General features: G+C 46.7%; 1 protein-coding gene across 24 annotated transcripts in view; it reads left to right on the top strand.

Annotated features, from left to right (window-relative positions):
- Positions 1 to 20,492, top strand: part of HDAC4 (histone deacetylase 4) — a 353,093-nt gene that overhangs the window by 176,133 nt on the left and 156,468 nt on the right. The gene's annotated exons all lie outside the window — the stretch shown is intronic.

Genomic DNA, 20,492 nt, shown 5'->3' with positions numbered 1-20,492 from the left:
CTGGCAAGAGAGTTACTGGCTCCAGGATCTTTGTTGGGCAGAGAGTGTGAGCGCACAGCCTCCACAGCCAGCAGCAAGGTCCTGCTCAAAGTGGGCCTTGTGGTTGCTGCTAATTACAGCAATGATGAGGACACCGATGGCCACAGGTCCCCTTACCAAGGCCACCCATCTGTCACTCAGCTAAGTACTGTGTGTTCATTGGCATTTAATGCCCCTGGGGACATCACACAGTAGTTACTGGTTCAGCTTTTTAACAAGCTTTTTAACAAGCTTCCCAGGTGATTTTTCTGGACAGAAGTCTAAACCAGCCCCCTACCTTCTGCATTTCCACCTGCCTGCTGGATTATTCCACCCCCAGTGACCCACAGTGCCCTTGAAAGATGCTGCAGCCCACGCTGGTCTCCTGAAAGCCCAGGCGGAATGTACGTTGCTGCCTGGAAGAGGCTGGCTTGCTCCAGAGAGAGGGGCTACCTCCTTCAGGCCTCTTCCTTGGTGCCCTCTCTTCTTGTCCAATGTTTTCTATTTTTAAATATTTCAACTGTTACTGTTAAGTAATAGTGGTTCCTACTTTGGCCCAGCTTTAACCAAACGTTTGGAGGTTGCTAAGAAGGAAATTCTGAAACGTGTTCTTATGTAAATTTGACCTTACGTAACTGAGAAGGCAAGAGCAACTGCAGTGGGGTTTGTAGGCTTCCTAGGCCACTGAAACTATTTTTAATTTTCAGACAATATGTTTTTATCCATTGGGTTTAGGGTATTTGGATAGCTTTCAGGAGTAAGGTGTAACTTGTGCTGGTGTGAGCAGGCTAGAGAGATGGGCTGCAGTGGTTTCAGGGGGGTGGTGCTGTTCCAGGAGGTGTGGCCAGTTCCAGGTGACAACGCTTACTGGCTGCCTCTCCCATCTGTGATACCCGGGTCCCTGCTGGGACCTGCTTCGGGGGGCTGTGAGGATGAAAGGAGATCACAAAGCAAAAGTACTTGAAATTGGTGCTCAGTCCTGAAACATTAGTTTTCTGTTACTGTTTTTATTCAATTGCTTTTGCGTTGGAATTGTAGAGTCTTAGGAAGATTTTCCAGGAATGCTTTGTCCATAACGTGACTGTAGCAGCATCTCAGGTGGATGGTTCTGTCTGTTATTTCTGGAGGTCATGCTTGTCTTTAGTGGCTGCGCTTCTATATGAGAACTTAAAGCGCATTTCACCATTTTTTTTTTGGTATGGGGTAAGGCCTGGTTCTATTTATAGTTTCCAGGAAGTACATTTGTGCACTTCTTGAAAGCCAACTTACCAACTGCATGCCAGGTTTTTATTTTCAGCTCTTGCTCAATTTGAGCTTGCAAATATTTCCAAAAGATGTTTTTTTTCTTCCTGGGGATATAGAACAAATTAGAAACATTAAAAGGATTTTCTAAAGAGCTTTAAGGATAGTTCTGAAATAGGGAGCAGGGAAAAAATCTAACACTTGCATTTTCATTAAATCGCGGAGCAAAAGCACACAGATGGTCTTGCTCCCTCCAGATAGAGCCCTGGCTGGTACGGCCAGCACCCAGGGACTCTGCACACAGAATTCCACGAGAATAACATCATGGGCTGCTGTAAAAGCCGGGGAAGCGAAGTGAGGCATTTCTGATATGTTTCTGGCTTTGCAGTGGCACAGGGTGTCATCCCTTGGGTGGGAAGGGTCTTTGGAGCCCCTTATGGCATCAAGTTTACAGCTACATTTTGATTTAATGCTGGCAAGGAAGGACTTTATTTTCTGTTAGAATCAAATTTGGAATACGTTTTTGAGTAAAGCTTGCTGCGTTGTTGATACAGCTTATTACTCAGAAGAAAAAAGCCTTTTAAGTGACCTGTTAAGGAAAGTTTTATTTCCTCAAAGTTCGTAATAGCTTCAATAGTTTCGGCTTGTCATTTAATAGGACCCTTTGAAAGACATATTCACCAGAAAAGGATCACATCAAGTTGTGTGTGCATTATAAAAATGGCTTTTGTCCACGATGACTGGCTGAAAAATGAGATTTTTGAGTTTATCGTACATTCAGGGGACCCTTAAGAATGTGGACAGATGTGGAAGTAGCTGTTCTTCAGTTGAAGGCTGTGTGTGTGTGTGTGTGTGTGTGTGTGTGTGTGTATCCCGCTCTCAGTGCCCTTTGAGGCGCAACTCGAGGTGACTCATGTGACACAGTTGAGTCCAGGCCTTGCGGTGAGTGCTGAGGACACAGAGATGGGCATGGGCCGTCCTTCCCAGGCAGCCACTCTTAACCCCTAGGGAGGGGGACAGGGTCTCCGAAGCTCCTGCCACACTCCTGCCTTTTTTGTTTTGCTTTGCGTTTCAGTAGCCCCTGTGGGGTAACCAGATGCTCTTAGCTTTGTTGGTTGGAGCTGTGATTTTTTTTCCAGAGGGTTTCCCAGAATGCTCCCATCTCCTCCCCTGATGTGGTGTCAGGTGGCACCATGGTGACCCCTTCTCCTGTGCACAGACCTTGGCTTTCCTCAGCACTTTATGTCAGAGAACGGACCGATGTCCACTCCATCCCCTTCACTTCTCGTTTATTTTTCTAAATGGTGTTCGCAAGAACACTGATACCATCTGACGGGGTTCTCCTTCATGTGGAGGAATCATTTAAGGTGACTGTAAATGGGGAAGGTAAAGAGAGACAGGGCGGTGAGGCCTCTGTGCTTCACTCAGCGGGTCACACGTCACCGCCCGCAGAATAAGCTAAGTCCAAGGGCTGGCGGGAGGGAGGTCTTCGTGGTGAGGGAGTACTTCACCTTGGTCATGATGACAGCATGGTACCAAGGTCGGTCCCTGGCTTTTTTTGGCTACAGAAGGTGGAGCCAGTGGGGGAAACCTGGTAGAAGGGTACCCGGAACCTCTCTGGACTTCCTTGGCAACTTCCTGTGAATCTATAATTATTTTTAAAATTCACAATATTAGTGTGAAAAACCTTTAATAAAATATATGATTCATTTCCCATCTGTTATCCATTTAAAGTTGAGATGTGTCATTCCATGGAATTAGGAATAAAAAAAGATGGATGTTCATAGATGAAGCTGAATGGCTAAGGTTGATCATTGTGGTAGCTGGATACGTGGGTGTTTATTATGTTCCGCTCGCTAACTTTGTGTGTCGTTGAAGATTTTCATAATGAAAGGCTGCTGACCGGTTCCTGAGAGTCTTGTGGCACCATCTTCTCCGAGGTCACTGTCTTCCCCTAAGAAGCACAAACTGTCCCCACCGTAGGCTTTATTGCTTCTGCCTAGATCCGCAATCTGTCGGATTTCTTTCATCTTTATTATCTTCTTCCTCTTTTTCATTGCACAACGTATGCTTTAATTTTCTAGTTCTTTTTCTAGCTTTTTGAGTCTAATGTTTTTATTTGTTTGGGTTCCTTTTGTAGTTACTTACATGTAGGTAGCTATTCATTGTTCTCTGAGCTCAATTTTAGGCAATTCCTACAATTTTCGATATGCGATGTGTTCATTGCTTTATAAATTTTTACCACTTTCACTAGAATTTGAAGTGTTTAAGAGAAAGAGACTCATTTTTCCCATGGTTGGATTTTTGTTTCTCCTGGTTTTATTTCTGGTTCTGTTGCAGAGTGTTCAAGTGTTTAGTCTACACTATGTGTATTTGGAAACTGTGTTCTTTACGTGGCATTGTTTTTTGTAAATGTTTCATGGGGGCTTGCAACGAAAGGTATACATGGCTTAATGATAAGAGGTTCGGGGCCTATCTGTTGGCTGAAGTAGCAACTGTACTATTCCCATCCTGTGTACACGCACCTCCTGTGTGTTTGCTCTGCCGTGAGTGTACAAGAGCAAGTTCATATCTAGTGCTGAGCATGTGTGTCCGCATTCTGTGTGTTCTGTGTTTTTACTCGAAGGTACACACAGTGTGTGCCTCAGACAGTTCCATCCTCTTTGTAGATTGTATGCTTTATACTTAGGAAATGGGCAAATCTGATTGATATTTAGTGTTGGATTTAATCTTTGTGATACTGATATCTCGATTGCACATTTCAATTTGTTTCTATTTGCCTTTTGGGGCTTTTTACCCATCTAATCTGAGCCTTATGCTGGATTTGTTTTTAATGCAATGATTGTTCAGTCCTGTTTTTTATCCAATCTGATAATTTTCATGTGACTATGTGTTATTTATGAATGTTGATAAAATGGACATATTTCTCCTAAAATTTTCATCCAATTTTATATTCTGTTTTCTGTTTTTGTTTTTTGAGACGGGCCTTACTCTGTCACCCACGCTGGAGTACAGTGGCACGATCATGGCTCACTGCAGCCTCTCCCTCCCAGGCTCAAGCAATGCTCCTGCCTCAGCCTTCCAAGTAGCTGGAACTACAGGCACGTGTCGCCACTGCTGGCTGACTTTTTAATTGTTTGGTAGTAATGGGGTCTTATGATGTTGTCCAGGCTGGTCTCAAACTCCTGGCCTCAAACGATCCTCCTCCACCTTAGCCTCCCAAAGCACCGTGATTACAGGCGTGAGCTACTGTGCCCAACCCTGTTTTCCGTTGTGAATGCTTCTTGTTTTGTTTCCTATTTGGCTTCTTGGATATGGGCTTTCTTACCTTTTATTTGATCTGATCTGTGTGGTTTCTTTTCCTTCTGGTGATTTGGAAGGGGAAGGCCGTACTCTCTTTTTAGTTCTTACTGTGCAAACTCTTATGAGCTCATACGCTTTCCCTAAACTGTGCTTTCCTGTTCCAGCACCTTCAGACGACGTGTGCTGATGTCCCTGTAAGAGAGTAGCCCGTCAGCACAGACACTTTCTGCCGTCTCTTTTCTCCAACTTTCTGATTTTGTTACTTGCAGTGTTATTTTTAGTTTTGGTGATTCTCTTTATAACGTATAAATAATATATTTAGACTGACATTTATCAAGTTATTAGCCTTAAAATGGTTACTGATTCTGTCACTGAGAAAAATGAGAAAACAGATACATTAAGTTTCTTCCCCCAAATTTCAGTTTCGTTACCATTTCCATTTAAAATGCAAGGAATTTTAGGTTAACCACTAGGTTTTGGAAAGTTGGGTTTGAAGGTCTGGTCGCTTGATTATCCACCATGAAGGGGAGTAGAAGGGCCTCTTGCTTTCCGAGAGCTTCCGGGAGCAATGCTGCTGGCTCCTGGAGACCCTGCTCACACCTGTGCTGTGTTCAGGCTCTGCCACCAGCGGGTCCCCTTTGGAGCCCTGCAGAGCTGTGTCCTCCTGAGCCCACCCTGAGGCCCAGTGCCCGCAGCCTGCCATGGCCCAGGGTGTGAGAATGTCTGCAAGGGAGTCCTCTGTCTGCCAAGGAGCCTCCCTTTCTACAGGAGAGCTGTAAGGGGGCTCGGGGTTTGGGGTTACGCTGGGGGAAGGGAAAGTGGCATGAATGCAGTCACCTGTCTTTTGCTACTTACTTCTCTTCTGACAAACCAGGGACTGTGTCATTTAGAAATTGTTGAGAATAGTTCAAGGTAGCTTAGTCAGAGCTTCCTTCCTGTGCACATTCTGACTTGCCTAGAAAGACAGCCGAGTATGGCGGGTAGAACCTCAGCGCACCCTCTTCTCACCAGACTCCCATCCCAGCACCGGGAAGGGGCAGGACACACACCCTTCCCGGTCAGTCCTGTTCCCAGGTGCCCAAGTAGCCCACAGGAGGAAGGAGTGTAGCAGGGCAGAGTGAAGGCCCAGGGTCTGGCAGGTGGAGCTTCATCCAGGGAAGAAGGCTGTGTTCCTGGAAGGGCATTCAGTTCAAGAGCAAAGGCTCAGATGTTCACACCATAAATATTCAGCATCACATCAAATTTAAAGCTCAGTTAAACAAAGCCGCCTCTTCTTCAGAAGGTTTTGGTTGTTAGTGGTCTGCAGCACAGCAGGTGTGGACAGTGTGCACCTATGTCCCCAGGTGTCCTGAGAGGGCAAGATCAGGGCTGGTAGGGCGCCCTCCTCATCATCTTCCTCCTCATCCCCAGTTGTCTTTAAGGTCAGAACATGAGAAGATCAGCTCTTAGTGCCAAGGTTTTTTGGAGACTTTTTCTTTTATTTTTTTTTCTCTGGGAAGATGTGTGAGAACATTTCATTTTTGTTCTTGAATGGAATCTTCCGCATAAATACTACATATATATGTACATATGTGAGTATGTGTGAATATCTGTGTGTGTGTGTGTGTGTGTATATATAAACATGTGCTTTTTTATATTCATTGATGTGGAAAGTGTTCACAGTGATTACTAGGGGAAAAGCATGCATAATATGGTCCTAATTAAAATGAAAACGCTATATACAATGTAAGCACATGTACATATGTATGCTGAAGAGTATATATGTTTGATTTTTTAAACAAATTAGGGTTTAATGTGTTAAAAGTACATATTATTTTAAAATAAATTTGGGTGCATTCTATGAATATATCATAACTTTTATGAGTCAAGCCAAAGGCATAAATACTTACTTGGAGACTTTAATGCACATTATCAAATTACCTTACAGAAAGGTTGCACCGCTCATTATTTATTCAGGGTGATTTTTTATGAACCAAGATTCGCAGACCCCCAGTGCCTGTGCGGAGCTGCTGACCGCCTCCTCCAGGGAGCCCGGTGCAGAGGCGCTGGCGCAGACAGCTTTGCCAGTCCACACTTTCTTATTGTGAAGTTTTTGTGTCTTGTTTCTGTTTTGGTTAGTGGGGAAGGGGTGTCTGCTGCCTGAAGATTAGAGAGAGGTCTGGCATTTCCTGCAGGGGTGTCTCCTAGTGTTGCCTCCATTCATGTTGTTGACCAGAGAAGAGAGATGGAGTCCAGATGGGTAGAACTCGATCTCCCTGCGCCTTGAGCCAGCCCTGTCCTGAGCCCTTGCCCACTCCAGATGCTGGGAGGTTGGCGACGGTCTTTGGTGCCCTCCCTGCAATTTCAGGTGAGATGAGGGAGGGCACTTTGGCCTGCAGGGAGCCCAGGTTTCTGGGGCATCGGCCCTGCTTCCCTGGGCTCCCAGCAGCCAGCCCCTGGTTTCGTGTCACCAGTGACTCCCTGTTGCCAGCTTCCATGCCCGGCCTCACCCCATGGCCTCTCACCAGTGTTGACTTGGTGGAAGCACCTCCTCACCACATCACATGCTCCTGGTACCTTCCCCCGCCCTGGCCACCAGTCCTCAGGCGCCTTGGTGGGTTTTTCTTATCTCTCTGGCATCCTCACATCCGACCGCCCCAGGGCTCGTCTCTGGCCCACTCCTTGTTTCCACTGAGTCACTCCCTTGGTGATCTCCTGGTCTCATCCAGTCAAATCATAGATCACAACACCATCTTGATTCTGCTGCTCGAATGTCTGGCTCCCGCCTGGATCTCACCTGCCTTCCAGATCCTGGAGCCTGCTTGCCGTCGATCCCCAGCTGGGCATTCTCAGACTCAGCAAGTTTGAAAGCAGGCTCCTGATCTTCCCCTCAAACCTGCTTCTCCCGCAGCCTCTCCTACTCAGGGTGACCTCCAGGCTCAGGATCCCAAGAGTCCCCTCGACTCCTGTTTCTCTCCAGTCCCACGCATGGCCTGTCAGCCAGCACTGGCAGCTGCCCATTAAAGTGTGTGCAGAGGGAAGGGTCCCAGTCAAGCGTGAGAATGTTCTAAAATATTGGTAAATCTAGTAAAAGATTGTTGGATTGTACGTTTGAGAAGGGCGGAGTGTAAAACATACCTCCTCAAAGCTATCAGCGTGTATGCTGAGCCTGGCCGCTCACAGCTCCAGCGTTGCCACACGTGGCAAGCCACAGGTGTCACCCACGTGACTGTTGCAGGTGCCTCCTCACCTGGCCCCAATTCTGTCCTTGCCCCTCTAGTCTGATCTCGGCCAAGGAGCCAGAGTATGGTTGACAGAATAATGGAACCCCCAAAATGTCCCTCGGCTAATCCTCAGCCCCTGTGACTGTGTAACCTTATGCAGCCAAAGGAGCTCTGCAGATGGGGGCTGTTATGAACCTGGAGATGAGGAGGTTGTCCTGGATGCTCAGGGTGGGCCCTTTGTCTTCACGAGGGTTCTTTAAAGAAGAAATCAAGAGGATCGGAGTCAGAGGAGGTATGCAGACAGAGCATAGACAGGGCCACGCAGGTGCCGTGTTGAGGAGAGAAGGGACCAGGAGCCAGGGGACATGGCAGCCTCCAGAAGCTGGAGAAGGCCAGGAGCAGATTCTCCCCTGGAGCCTGCAGAAGAAGCACAGCCCTGCTGGCTTTCTGACTTTCACTCTGTAAACCCCATGTCAGACTCTGGCCTCCGGAACTGTAAGATAATAAACATACATTGTTTCAAGCCACTGAGTTTATAGTAATGTGTCACATGCATCAAGCACAAGAAGCTAACACCCAGAGTGAGACTGTCAACTTTACGTCAGCCAGACTCAGCTTTTCACTCCCATCCGTGTGACCTAGGCAGCTTTCTCTACCTCCATGCCTCAGTTTTCCACATCTGTGAAATGGGGACTAGCAGGCAGTTAGGCACGTGCTTTGCATAGCTTTCTGCTTTCTTGTGGATCCCCCTTATCCAGCTGTGCATTCATTCATGGAGGGCAGGCCCTGCCCCGTGCACGGCAAGCGCTCCAGGGAGCTGGAGATGAAGGCTCGCTCTGTCCCTGTCAGGCAGTGTGTGTTCCATGGTTTTATTTCAGTGTGTGCTGAATGTGGGCTGTCCTGTGCCTTTCCCCTTGGTTTTTCTCCTGGGAACCCTGGTGCTGGGTTTTCCAGCCTAAGCACATCAGGAGTTTTGTTGCTGGCGTTGGGTAATGGCTCAGGCCACTCTCCGAGCTGGAAAAACACATAGCTGGTGTGACTATGCAGACACAGGCTTTGGGGGATAGACAATAGATGGGCCTCCAGAACCCGAGTGAATTCCAGATGCAGTAGCAACAGTGGCAGGCCTGTTTGTGAATGTGTAGAGTCCAGAAGTTTCTACTGGAGAGCTGGATCCTCCAGAGAGTGGTTGAACTTGAGTAGCAGTCTTCAGCAGGCAGGGAATGAGGGGTGCTGGCACCGCTAAATTGTGCTGTTGGATTTAAGGAAAACTGATGGCCGTTGCTGAGTGCGTTCTTTTTCAGCATCCGCCGTGGCTGACCCTTCAGCATTCCTGCTGGCTGCCCAGCATCTGTCCTTTTGGCTGTGGCCCCGCCTGCCCTTCCCTGGCCCCTATTTTGCTGTTATGGGACTGATGAGCTGTGCTAAGCCCTCCTCCTCCTCACTCTTGTCCTTCCCTCCAGCGTCGTGGCCGTCTCATATTCTGGGGACAGCTGTGGGTACTGGAGGGACCAGAGAGAGCAACCCAGACACCACACTTCCTCCAGCTTTGTGTTTTCCTTGGCGATTGCAGAGAGGGGCAGACAGTAAAGAAATGAACAAGTCAACAAACTGGAACGCACATGGGTACAGAGGCTAGGGGGGGCCTTTGTTTTGGTCTGCCTTTCTGTTTTTCACATTAGAGTCTTTCCCAAATGTTTGGTGATCCTGGCTGGCCAGCATCTAAGAGTGAGTCTCTAACAAGCTGGGCGGGGCATATTGACTGCTTATCTTACTGGCCAGGTGGCAGACAGGGATCTGATCACTTCCTGGTGGTCCTGGATGCCACTGCCTGTTGTCCTGTTCTCTTAGCCCAGAGAGGACCCTCTCAGCTCCTCCCTGGAGTCCAGGCCTGGCTCCCACAGCCTCGCCCCTTGGCATGTCAGCTCTCACTGCCCCTGTTTACTGCCCATGCTGGTGCTCTTGCCCTCAGCCGGATAGCACCAAGCCTGAGAATTCAGGGGGAATGGGGTTGGTCCATGTATGGGGGACAGAAGGGATGAGGGGTCACATGCTCTTTATAGCTCAGCCTTCCCCGGGCCGTTCTGGCTTTCAGACCAGCCTGGCTTCAGCTCCCTGGTCAGCCAGCCCCCAACTGGCTTCCAGAATTCTATGGCTGCTGTCTGCTTGTGGGATCTGTGTTTTTGGAGAGATTTATATCTTTTTTCCTTTTTTTTTTTTTTTAACTGCTTTTAGAATGGGGTTGAGGGAGTCGGGTCAGTGCCCTAGCCTGTGTTCTTTACAGGAAGCAATTCTTTAAATGTCAAAAGGGAAGTGCCCCCTGCCCGCCCGGCTCAGCCAGGAGGCTGTGGTAGAAAGACCCTTTCAACCAAGTCTCACAATTAAGGTTAGAGATGATTTTGGCTCCTAAGAATACTCTAGACATCTAAAGCATCCCGGTTCACATCACTTTTATCTGTTTCTTTGTAAAAATGCTTATCATTGGGCTTGCAGATTAAAATTTTAGTGAGACAAAACATCGTTTTCCCAACCTTCCCATCGGTCACGTTAGAGCAAAGTCTTTAAGAGCATTTTTCACTTAAGGGATATTTTCTAAAAAGTGACCCTGTGCTTTTGATGAAATAGTCAGCTAAGGAGAATGGAACCCTTTGTACCTTCACGCTGAAGTCTAAATTCAGCGTCTGCAGAGCACGGGACTGCTCTCGAGGAAGCCCCTCGGTGACGCGTGGTGCCACTGCCTCTGATTTGTTTTTGTGTTTTTTTTTTGGAGCTTATTTTTGAAAGCAAAGGCATGATCAGTTATAGCAGTCCTTGAAGACATTTTAAGATGCTGGATTCTGGGGAATATGTTATATGGCTTAAGAACGTCTAACAGCTCAGTGAAAGCAAAGTGGAAAAGTCACTGCCTGGGATTTAAAGGTGTGTCCGCAGCTTCAGCTTTTGAATCATTGGGTTTAGAAACCACAGCCCTTGCTTCAGACAAAGTCCCAAGAATTGGAGTCTGGTGTTGGCTGGCAACCATATCATTCAAGTTAAGCCAAGAGAGGTGAGAAACTAATGGAATGGCAATTTCAAATGCAGATTCCTTTGATGTTTCTTTTATCTCAAGATAAAACTCAGTGCTGTGGATTTCTTCATCCTCATTTGACTAAACCCAGTCAAGATGCATGCAGGGGCCCCCACCCTGGGGACCATCACCGTTAGCAACCAGGACTTTCAGCCCCCAGGAGAAGCACGGCGCAGGGCTCTCAGTAAGGGCAGAGCCTAATTCTTTCCAGCATTCTGGAAGCTGGCTTTTATAATGCTTAGTGATTTTGTATTGTGAAGGCAACAATTCTGTTTATACTATTAAAAAAATAGGATGAAAGAAATAATATATTTTCTTCTGTCAGACATTTTTGTTTAAATTTTGAATAGATCCATTTAAAATGGAATATAAGTGAATCTTTTTGTGAGAAAGTGATTTTAGATGCATAAAAGCTAGGTGATTTTACCCTGCAGTCAGGCTCCTGATTTGCAGGTATTGTAACGTTTAAGATTGCTTCATCCAGCCTTTCAAATACTGTCCAATAAAGCAGGACAGGCCAGCGTCCACCTTCTTTTAGGATGGCCTGTGTAAAGGACCCTCAGTGTTTGTGGAGTGTGTTTTCCGTGATCAGGTTCATACCATAAATCCTCTTTAAGAGTTGGCCGGCGAAGAAATAGTGCTTTTTTGTGCTCGTCGGTGGAAGGTGCCGCAGGAGCTGGTTGGTTTTCACTGGAGAGGGTTCTGGTCTCAGCCGCGTTCCAGGCGCAGATCCCAAGCAGGTCATTGTATAAATGTTCTTATCCCACCTGTTGAGTGTCCTCTGTCACCAGGAATTCAGGATGGTAGGATTTTGTGCCATCACTCTGTCCCCTAAACTGGCGTCTCCTCCTTTATTATGATAATATAAAGAGGACCTTGTGTCACAAACGAATCGCTTTTGGTGGAAGTGGGGCCAGACATTTCCCTGTGCTGGTTTAAGCAGGGCCAGTCTCCTCCAAGGGAGCCCCAAGCCCTTGTGCTCACAGGCTGGGTGATAAATGCATATGTTTGTAGTAAAGCCATTCACCACCCCCAGATACAACGTTGAGAATAGGGTTTATCACTGAGTTACTTTCTTTAAAAAACTAGTTTTGCCGTGTAAGTATGCTTCCTTAGTCAGCATACGGTTTGGATTTGCTTTTCCGAGCTTTTAAAAATCGAAATCGTACTGACATGGTTTTCTGCAGCTTGCTGTATTTTTTATTTATTTATTTATTTTTTTAACTCAGCGTTGTTTCTAAGATTCATTTATGTCATTCCACATGGCTGGGATTCGTTCACTTTAACTGCCAAATACAATTCCACACTCTCAATATTCCACCGTTTATGTGTTGCTCTGTTGATATTTGGGCCGTTTGTAGTTAACGCTGCTATAATGAATATCCTTGTACCATTCTCCTTGTGTAGACGTGCAGGAATTTTTCAAGGGTCGCTGTACTAAGGAGAGGGCTTCTTTCTGGGTCACGAAAGCGAGATTCGGCTGTCTATAAGAAAGCCCACTGTTCTAGAAGGCCCCATCTCATTCATGCTGCTGCTGCTCCCACGCCCCCCCGCTCCCTGCCTCTCCACCCGTAACTGGGTTGGTGGGTGTAAAATGGGGTCTTCAGGGGTCTGATTTGCCTTTCTGTGCTCACTAACATGGTCCAGCATTTGATCCTTCGTTTCCCATGCCGTCAAGGTCTTCTGTGAAAAGCCCATTCATACCTTCTGCTGTTCTTTGGAATTCTTTCCTTTGGGGCGGCTTCATAGGAGTTACTTACATGGTACGGATACAGGTCCTTTGTCAGTTGCTGTGTTAAAGTAGCTCCTCTGAGATTCAGTCTTTCACTTTTTAAGGCTGTTTAGTGAGCAGAAAATTTTAATTTAAATGTAGTCAGATGTAACAACGTCATATTTTGTCGTAAGAAGCACTTTTCACATCTTGAGTTTTCTATTCCAAGGATATTTTCCAATAGTGTCTGCTAAAAATTTCAGAATTTTGCCTTTCACATTTGAGTCTTAATCCACATGGAATCCATTTTGGCCTGTGGTGTGAATAGGGACGAATCCCATCTCTTTTTTTCCCTGTAGAATAGTAGAATAAGTGTTTGTCTCAGCTGCATTTGCAGAACACCCTGTTTTTCCACAGTAATCTGCAAAGGACCTGCATCTACCCTCTTTGGGACCACCTCAGCTGCTTCTCAGTTCTTCTTCCATGTAGTTTTATAATCAGCTTTTAAGATCATGAAGTGCCTTGCACCAGACCTGTAGTCCAGTTTGGAGAGAATCACTATCTTTAGAATAGTAAGTCTTCCTGTCCTTGAATACGAGCTATCTTGCCATTTATTTAGACCATTTAAAAATGTCTTTCAGGGCCAGGCACAGCGGCCTGATCACACCTGTAATCCTAGCACTTTGGGAGGCTGGGGCAAGTGAATTGCTTGAGCTCAGGAGTTCAGGACCAGCCTCAGCAACATGGCGAAACTCCGTCTTTAAAAAATGATAATACACGAACTAGCCATGGGTGATGGCGCGCCTCTGTAGTCCCAGCTACTTGAGGGGCTAAGGTGGGAGGATCGCCCAGGAGGTGGAGACTGTGATGAGCCATGATCATGCCACTGCACTCCAGCCTGGGTGATAGAGTGAGAACCTGTCTCAAAGAAAAAAAGTCTTTCAATATATTTTATAATTTTTATCCATAAAGGTCTTTCTCATTTTTTGTTAGATTTACTTCTAGGTGCCTTGTATTTTTTTTTTCTTATATTAGGTTTTCTGCTTGTTGGAATATATTGAAGTGGAATTGGATTTCTATGTTGATCTTATCTAACACCATATTACATTTCCTCATTAGCTCTATTACTTCCCTGTCATTCTTCTCTTTGCAGGTGGTGGGGGTGGGAGGAGCTTAGTATCAGCAGTCTTGGAGTCTGGGTCAGGAGTTGCGTTCCTTCTCTTTGTGCCTGTATCATTACATCAGCTTTTTCAAGATTCACCATTACAAGAAATATTTGCTGGGACCTTTTAATGGATAACTCTTTTTTGGTTAAAGAAGTGCTCTTTTATTTCTAGTTTGCTAACAGCTTTTATAATGAATAGCTGGATTTTATCGTACACTTATTTTCATTCTGAAGATGATCATAATTAACCGTGAGTTGGATTTATAGGTGGTTTATACATAGGTTGCTTTTCTTGTGTTTTTTTTTTTTTTTTTTTTTTTTTTTTTTTTTGAGGTGGAGTCTCGCTTTGTCCCCCAGGCTGGAGTGCAGTGGCGCAATCTCTGCTCACTGCAGGCTCCACCTCCTGGGTTCACGCCATTCTCCTGCCTTGGCCTCCCGAGTAGCTGGGACTACAGGCGCCCACCAACACGCCCAGTTGTTTTTGTGGGTTTTTTTTTTGTATTTTTAGTAGAGACGGGGTTTCACTGTGTTAGCCAGGATGGTCTCAATCTCCTGACTTCGTGATCCGCTCGTCTCGGCCTCCCAAAGTCCTGGGATTACAGTCGTGAGCCACCGCACCTGGCCTTTTCTTGTTTTAAAATACCACGTGTATTGGTCTGCTGTCTTTTCTATAGACTATTAGATTCAGCTTGCTCATAGGTGATTTGGGATTTTTGTGACTGTGTTTATGACCAAGACTGTAATTTTTCTGTCTTTGTTATACTTTGCCCACTTCTTTTAAAAGGATGTTTATTCTCGGCCAGGCGCGGTGGCTCACGCTTGTAATCCCAGCACTTTGGGAGGCCAAGGCGGGTGGATCACGAGGTCAGAAGATGGAGACCACGGTGAAACCCCTTCTCTACTAAAAATACAAAAAAAAAATTAGCCGGGCGTGGTGGCGGGCGCCTGTAGTCCCAGCTACTCGGAGAAGCTGAGGCAGGAGAATGGCGTGAACCCGGGAGGCGGAGCTTGCATTGAGCCGAGGTCACGCCACTGCACTCCAGCCTGGGCGACAGAGCGAGACTCCGTCTCAAAAAAGAAAAAGAAAAAAAAAGGATGTTTATTCTCCCCTCATAGGATTGGCTCAGGATCCTGCCTGCCCTTTGTATTCTCTTGAAGAGTTTGTTTAAAGTTGCATGATCTGTTAGTTGAAACTTGGCTGTCATTGCGTTTAAAATGATTTTTGTGAAAAGATTTTAAAGTATTGATTCAATTTAGTTCATGATTATAGGGTTAATTCTGTTTTCTATTTATTTTTTGTCAACTTTGGAATTTTTTTCTAGAAATGTCTCTATTTCATGTAAGTTTTAAAACTTACTGGCCTCAAGTTGTTCCTTGTTTTTTTTATTTTTTAAATCTCTGCCATATCTGAGGCTAGATGATTAAACTCCTAATGTTTTTTAATTTGTGCGTATTCGTTTTATTTTCTAAATCACTCATAACAGAAGTTTGTCTTGTATTGGTCTTTTGAGAGAATCACTTTTTAAAATTATTTTGGTGTATATGAGTGTATGTAATGATTATATTTCATTTCATTTATGTATTTTCTGCTTTCATCTGTTTTTTTTGGATTTGTTCTACTGTTGCTTTTCTAATTTCTTAAAGATATATCTAGTCTTTCAGTTTGTATCCTTGTTATCGTCATATATAAGTATTTAAGGCTACCAAGTTTCTTCTAATTATGGTAAACAGAATCTTCCAAGATTTTTGTATGTATTTTTTTCATTCTTATTCTTTTTAACTGTTACGGCTTATTCTTTGGCCCACAGATATTTAGAAGTTGGTTTTTTGTTTGTTTGTTCGTTTGCTTTTTTTTGAAATTAAACTTTCTATTACAGAGAATGGAGAGCAGTGGAGTGAGCCCTGCAGCATGGTCAGGTGGCTTAGGCCAGGGCAGTCCCTCCGGGACTTGCATTTAGGCCTCCCTCCCATTCCCAGCCTCTCAGTCTTTCAGAGTCAGACCCCAGTCACCATGCCATTTCATCCATAACATTCTAGTGCCTAGCTCTCTAAAAGATAGGGACTCTTTATTTTAAACACTACTGCATCGACGATGTACATATTTAGACAAGATTAACCATTCTTTATTATTAGCAGATTTTTACCCAACGTTGATATATCCCTGATGGTGTTTAAAATCACTTTTTTAGTTTGTGGTTTGACTTTTGGTACCAGGAGTCTCTGGGTCCAAGTAGTGTTCATACGCTGTGATTGGCACCTGTCATAAAGTCCTCAGTTAATCTCTAGGTTTCTTCTTCCTACCTTTTTTTTTTTTTTTTTTTTTTTTTTAGTCCTTGAGATTTTTCTGTTGAAGACACTGTATTGTGTGTCCCACAGAGTTTTCCTTCCTAGGTTCTAAATTTTGCTTGATTTTAGCCCTGTCATGTCATTTAAAATAGTCCTTTGTTGCCTGTATTTCCTATAAATTGGCAGTTAGATCTAGAGGTTTGATCAGATTCAAGCTTGGTTATTTTTGGCGAGACTTTATAGATGCAGTAGTGCACCTCTGTTGGGAGGCAACCAACCATACCCATGTTTGTGTGTGTGTGTGTGTGTGTGTGTGTGTGTGTGTGTGTGTGTGTATGCATATATATAACAGCCGTATTTTAAAAAATTTATTTAATTACTTTTTTTTTTTTTTGAGACAGGGTTTTGCTCTCTTGCCCAGGCTGGAGTGCAGTGGTGCAATCTCAGCTCACTGCAGCCTCTGCCTCCCATACTCAGGCCATCTTCCCGCCTCAGCTTCCTGAGTAGCTGGAACCACAGGCATGCACCACCACACTTGGCTATTTTTTGTAGCTTTTGTAGAGATGGGGTTTCACTATGCCTCACAGGCTGGTCTTGAACTCCTGGGCTCAAGTGATCCACCTGCTTCAGCCTCCCAAAGTGTGGGATTGCAGGCACAGCCACTGGGTGTGACTAACAGCCATATTAGTTATCCAACAAATTCTTTCCTTCTTCTCCTTAAAATTCTTTCTGATGGATCCTGTCCCAGCCTGACTGCTGCTTTGGAGGTGATGTGCTTCATTCCTGGCAGTTAAGGTGAAACGTTACTGTATGAGCTTAACATGTCTGAAGTTCCTATTTCATGTCCCTGACCTCTACAACACGTGGGTTACAGACACTTTAACACTGAGCACCCCTTCCCCACTCAACTCTTGTTGTTCTCTACTATTTAAATGGTCCTTTACTTCAACCGCACAAGTTAGGTAATCTTCTTCCTTCTTCCTTCTTTCTTCTTCTCCCTCCCTCCTCGTCCTCCCCTCCTCCTCCTCCTCTTCTTTCTTCTTTCTTCTTCTTCCTGTGTTGTTCAGATGAAGTCTGTTTAGATTTCTCTCTGTAGTCCCCAGTTCTTTGCTCACCTTTTCTTCCTCCCCCTTTCTCTGCCCACCTCCGTGTTGTTGATCCTCCCCTGAAGGCTTCCTGGTGAGGTTTTTAAACTCTCTTAGTTTTCAGCCTGGTATATGTTTATATCCTGTGCTTTCTTGCAGAATAGCTTCCCTGTGAATGCGATTCTAGCTTGACAGTGGCTTTCTCTTAGTTCTCGGAGGCTCACTGGTCCTGGCTTCTGTGACTGCATTTCCTTTGTTGGATAAGTTGCCCATGTTGCGGGGTCTTCTGGACTCTGTCTCGGTGGTCTGCTGTTTCACTTTGAAGTTGTCTTGATTCCATTTTGCTTTTTCATGCATGGTTGTGCTTTCTGCGTCTGTAGATGCATGTCTCCCACCAGTTCTGGAAAATCGTCAGCCATCTATCTTCAAATATTGCCTCTCCAGAGTTCTGACAGTATGTAGAGGTTTGCAGCTCAGAGCACAGACTCTGGAGCTTGAGTCCCTGGCCTAAATGCAGGCCTTGCCACCTGCCAGCCATATGGGATAGGGAGACCAGGCAGGAAGGATGAGTGCCTGCAGGAATTCAGTGCTGAGGGGCAGAGGCGGCTGGGGGACGGGGGAAGATGGGGAGGCCCTAGCATTCAGCGTTGATGACAAGTGAGGTAGGGAGGAGCACGGGCACCTTTCCTGTGACATTGAGTTAGCTCTTTGACCCAGGTAGCAGGGGTTAGCTCCGTTGGGGGCAGTGGGGACCCTAAGAGGCTTTGGTGTCTGAGAACAGAGGAAGGGGCCATCAGAGGCCCCTCTTGTGGTCTCAGCACCTGCCCTCATATGAGCTCCAGAGGATAGACTTGGGGTGCCCTCTGTCCTGGAGGGTTGGATGCAGGGTTGAAAGCTAACCCATTTCCAGGGTCTGGCTGTAGAAGGGAGAGAAGCATCAGACTCTCCGTGCCAGGCCCGGGATGCCTGGTCCATCCCTAAGCCCTTCCTGAGCACACCTCAGTGGTGCAGCCCTCCACGGACCCTCTCTTCCCTGAAAGAAGGGGTTCTTGGGCCAGCGTAGGGGCTGGCAGTGCAGATGGCAGACTGTAAGGGCCGGTTTCATTGGATGTTATCTGAGTCAGAGCCCTCTGTCCATTTCCCTGGGGCCCATCGCAGCCTGCCTGCCAGGTACCTGCCGTTCCTGACATTCTGCCTGGGAAATCCTGTCTGTGTTCCAGAACCCTCTGCAGTACAGACACCTTCCCCACGGAGCCCGGCGTATTCAGGCTGCCTTTCCTAATAAAGCCCAGGCCGAGTCACCGGGCCTGAACTGGAGGGCCCGTGGCCCGGGCACAGGGGCCGCTGCATCGTGGTCAGCATTGTGGTCAGCTGTCTATCTGCAGTCACTACACCTGCACAGCATGGGGACACCGGGACAGAGGCTGGCCAGCAGGGTGCCCCATGCAGAGAGGAGCTCACAGGTTCACAGAAGCCACCAGGCTGGATGCTTAGAAATTAGGACTCCTGCTTTACACAGGAATATGAGGTTTACCTAAATCTGCTTCGTTTTTCGAGTGCTCTTCCCTTCATTCTCCTACACTATGAAGAGCTTTTTACTTCCTTTGGAAGAGAGAGCTCGATGGATGCATCGGACCCAAACTCCTAACCAGGAGCTGTGGGAAGGGCACTGAGGAAATGAAAGCCAGTGTTTCTTTCTTCCTCTGTACTGGAGAACAAATCAGCTCCTGTTTTCTTGATGCCTTATGAAGCAGGAGTGTTTCTGAGTCCTATTTGAATCCCTTGAAGCTGATAATTCCATTTTAGTGTCGTGTCTGCGTTAGTACCTCGCAGTCCCTCGTCTCCGCTGCTTTGCATACAGAAGGTTTTGCAGACTGAGGAAGCCCCGGCCGCAGCTGGGGGTGAGGGATGGGGGCTGCAGTGAAGTCTTTCCCTGCTGGACTATGGGGCAGGGATGGGCAACTGTCTGTGGTCACCTTGGCAGTCACCACACCCTCCTTTTACAGAAGACAGTCAGTCCATGGACGTTCAGCTCATGCATGTTTTAGAACCCAGGTCTGTTTCAGTTAAAGCGGTTCAGCTTAGAGACCACAGGACTCATGCTGGTTAGTGATCGTGGAGGGAGGGATAGGCAAGTCCTTTGGTTTCTTTCTTATATCCTGAAAGTGTAATTTTTGTATTTTCCAATGAGCCTTCTTGGCTTCTAGTTAGAGTGAAAAATGGAATTTTCTAAATCTGATCATGGTCAAACGTATTTTTATCCTTGACTCGTGTGTGAAGCTGACACTGATTTTGCTAGAATAATTCTGTTATTAAAAAGGGACAGGGAGGATTCTTCCCAGGTGCACCTGTGTCCACCTTGTCTGTGCTAGGTGAGCACCCACTTGCTGGGGGTTTGGAGTCTCCAGGGCTGGGCATCCACACTGGGCTTGCTGAGCTCTTCCCCTTGGTGTTCCCCACTCTCTCGCTGGAACAGTGGACAGGTCAGGCCCTTGGCCTTCTCGCGGTAGCTTCTGCCTGCCACTCTATAGCACAGGAGACCTGCAGGGCTATGTGCCTATAGGGCTGAGGCTCCACTCAGCGCTGCCAGCACCCAGGAGTCTGGGCTTGCTGCCTGGGCTGTGCCGCGCCCCGTAGCCTATATCCAGGTGCAGCGATCAGTCTGCTCCTGCTCAGGCGGCGTGGACAGGTGCTTCCTTTCTTGTCAATGCTCTTTGCCTTCCTGGTGCCCAACTAACAGGACATGCCAAAACCTGCAGCCCTGCGCCCTCCTGGACACACTCGTGGCATCCTGATCACTGGGTTTATCACCCTGGGTGATGAAAAGCTTTTTCTGGGCCTGCTGTTTTGTCCCAGAAGTGTGTGGAGCTCATGAGGCCAGGGGGTACAGCTCCACCGAGGAAGCCTTGCCCCGTCTCTCCTGGACGGTGATTCTCCATGTTGCATGGCCCTGCCACCGCCACTCCTGTGTGGATGGTGCATCCTGTTCCTGTGATGAAGACCAACCCACACCCATGCCAGCCCTTCTCCCAGAGCTCCTGTTGCCCTGCCACAAGCAGACATCCTGCTGTTGCCCCTGTAGATGGAGGCCAGGGTGCCTTCTCCAGAGTCACCCTGCTGGGTCTGAACTCACACCCCACCCAAGTCTACGCCCCGTCCACTGCCCCACTCTGCCTGTCTCCAGATGTTACCTGTGTCTTCTCCTCGTGTCTTAAGTCCACACTGGAAATTTTGAGAGACCAGATCTTTCTATCTGAGTGTCCTGTGAGACAACCTAAAGGAGATTCTGGGTGGAGATTACTCTCATTAGGCTTTCCTGACAAATCCCATCCTACTGTCTGGTACTGGAGACTGCAGAGCTTCCTGCTGTAGGTAGTCCCCATCTTATGCCAGTGTCCCCTCAAGCTGGTTC

Source organism: Symphalangus syndactylus, chromosome 8 (assembly GCF_028878055.3).
Source record: "Symphalangus syndactylus isolate Jambi chromosome 8, NHGRI_mSymSyn1-v2.1_pri, whole genome shotgun sequence".
Taxonomy (NCBI): domain Eukaryota; kingdom Metazoa; phylum Chordata; class Mammalia; order Primates; family Hylobatidae; genus Symphalangus; species Symphalangus syndactylus.
The sequence above is the reverse complement of the archived record's forward strand: the minus strand, read 5'-3'. Positions and strand labels throughout refer to the sequence as shown.